The sequence below is a fragment of the Trichosurus vulpecula genome, chromosome 3 (genome assembly GCF_011100635.1).
Source record: "Trichosurus vulpecula isolate mTriVul1 chromosome 3, mTriVul1.pri, whole genome shotgun sequence".
In the NCBI taxonomy this organism is placed as follows: domain Eukaryota; kingdom Metazoa; phylum Chordata; class Mammalia; order Diprotodontia; family Phalangeridae; genus Trichosurus; species Trichosurus vulpecula.
The window spans coordinates 281,893,552-281,896,721 of NC_050575.1; positions in this window are offsets into that span (position 1 = coordinate 281,893,552).

Sequence of the window (3,170 nt, forward strand, 5' to 3'; positions counted from 1 at the left end):
ATATTGTTTTATACACCCCTCTTCTATCTTGACGCTCTAAAGTTCTTGACCTGGCTTGGCAATGATATCTCCTCCTCACTATTCCATCATATTAGCGACTATTTTAACCTTTTCCTTAATTGCTACACCTCAAATCAGAGTCCTTGACTCAGGATTCAACTGCTCCAGGCCCAGATATATAACCTCCTGTTAACTAGATTCCTGGAGTTTCTTCCAATAAATGAATGATGCTACCTAGGCTAAAGTCATTATCCTATAGTGAATCATAGACTTACAGAATGCCAGGGACGGTAGGGACCTTAGAGAATTTTTAATCCAACCCACTCCATTTAAAAATTAGGATTTTGAGGCTCAAAGAATTTAACTGATTTACCCAAAGTCACATAGCTAGTTAGTGACAAAGCTCATGCTAGAACCAAGTTTTTCTGGCTCCAAGTCTAATTTTTTTTTCAATGTGCCATTTGCCCCACATTAAGGGGGATGATTGAGTCTAGAAATGAAGACTGTTTAATAGTTTTTGAATAATTAGGCATTGCTATGCCTTTCTCAGGACATGTATGAGTGACACCAAAGAGGGAGTGTTCCACATGCCTCATTAACGGCTTCACCTAAATCCTCCACACTCTTTGTTCATTATTTTTCTCTTTATAAAAATAAGGATAATTAGTTACACATAAATTTTAGTTGTAGGCATTATAAGCAGAAGGACAACAAAAAAACTTACATAAGGAAACTGAGGCTTTCATCCCATCGCCCCTACTGTGGATGCCATGCTCCTAAGTGATTTTTCACCCTCCTGCTTCAATTTCCTTAGCAATTCAATGGGCACCATGGTGCTGGCCTTCCTTTACAAAGATAGAATATGATTAGAAAGCACTTGGCAAACAGAAAGTGATGACTCATATCAGCTAGGGAATTTTGGTAAGTCATAGAAGTGAGACTTTGATAAAGGGAAGGACGGTAATCTTTTCTCTCCTCTCTTTTAATATCAGGTGAAGGTTGGTGTGAATGAAATTCCTAGGTCACCAAATGTCAATGTTTGACATTGCAAAAACACAAATCTACCACATGATTCCCCTCCTCCAAATTCTCCTGTGAACTCTAGGATAAAGCACAAAATTATCTGCCCTGGAAGTGCTGCATAATATGGCTTTCTAGTTTCATTTCATGTTACTTCTGTTTATGTACTTGATTCCAGCCAAACCAGCTTGCTGGCTGTAGTCCATATGTATATTTCATCTCTTGCCTCTATGTCTTTGCATGGATGACCTCCTGTGTCTGTAATGTCCTCAACTTTCTCAGAATCCCTACCTTCTTTCCAACTCTATCTCTTATACAAAGTTTCTATTGATTCACTTAGTTGTTAGCACTCTATACATCTTACAGTTACTTTGCATATACTTTGTGTTTGTTCGTGCGTTCATACATCTATTCCTTTTACCTCCTTCCCTGTAACGTCAGCTCTTTGTGGGCTGGGACTACTTCATTTTTGTCTTCGTATACTCAGTATCTCACAGATGTGCTCAATAAATGTTTATCGAATTGAGTTGGTCAAACTGTGCCACCCCCCAAAAAACCCTCCTCTTCATGGAAGTGGTAAAGCTAAATTGGATTATTTTCAGCTCCTGTTCTTGTCCTACCCTTTCCCTTCTCCTTGTCTTTGTATACATGGTCCCCCTTGCTTAGAATTGACTCTTCACCCATATCTGGCCTTTAAAATTCTTTTCCTTTGTGACCCAAGTCAAATCCTTTCTCCTCCATGAAGGTTTTTCTGGCATCTCACTCTCCCCAAATGAAAATATTCTCTTAAATTTTCTCATGATGCTTTTCCCAGATCTTTTCATTGCATTTACTTCATTTAAAACCCATAATTATTTACATATGCATATTTAATTTTATTGATATTTTAAAAAATATAAATTTCATTTCAAATTTTTCCCCCTTACCCAGTGGGATATCCCTTGTAACAATAAAAATTTTAAATGAAAAAGTTAGGCAGAATGAATCTGCCATCAAACAATACTGGAAACACTGAAAGGCTCTATACCCCAAAAAGAGAGGAAAGTACATTTTCTCATTTCTTCTTTGAGGACAAGCTGGATCATTATAATTATAGAACATTGTGTAACTTGTCTTGTTGTACATTTCACTGATATCATTTTGGTCATTGCATATATTATTTTTCTGGTTCTGCTTACTTCACTTTTCATCAGTTCATGTAAGTCTTTCCATGCCACCCTATGTTCTTCATGTGCATAGTTTCTTATAGGATAGAAATATTTCATTACAGTCATCTACCACAGTTTGTTTATGATTGTCCAGTCAGTGGGTATCTGCTTTGTTTCCAGTTCTTTGCTTGTGTATGCCTTTCTGCATGAAAGATTGCAAGCTTCTTGAAAGCAGAGAGAATGATCCCATCAGCAAAGATTTGTTAAGCATCTGCTCTGTGCTAGGCACTGTGATAGATGCTGGGGATACAAATATGCCTTGTATACAGTGGGAACTTAACAAATGTTTATTGAATTGAATTTAAATGTTCTTTTGAAATAATTTGCCATTTTGCTGTTCTCTTTATCAAGTGCTAGCCTGAATGCATTTGAGGAAGATCCAGCTGCATCAGAGGTGCTATTCCCTGGAGAACTGCTCTGGTGTGTCTCTCTTTTGGTCCAGACCAGAGAAAACTTATTTTAATAGTGAAAGTGATCTTATTCTAAGCCAGGATTTTACTGGTTCAGAAAAACCAGAGTAATAATTCATAAATACTAGTGTAATATGCAAAATATTAGCAGAATCGATGGGAGCCAAAGCTTTTAATAGAAAGATTGCAGAGATCCTTAGTAGCAAAACATTTTAAAACAACACATTCTGACTTCACTAAATTTCTTGTGGCAGATTTTTTGCTGGTAATGGAAGATTCCAAAGACATTAATGGTATTTTCCTTTTCATTCCCTGCTCCCAAGTCACTAAACTTTCCCATGAAACTTCTGCACCGAAGTTTTTGCTCCGAGTAAAGAGACTTAAAAAAAACCTGTAACTCAGACATGTTGTCAGTACGAGAGATGTATAAATTAGACTTTGTCAAGAAAATTGTATTTTTGTCTTCTCCTAAGAATTTTTATCTTGAACATCAAATAAGCTTCCCGTCTTTTAGCAAATTAAGCACTCTTTT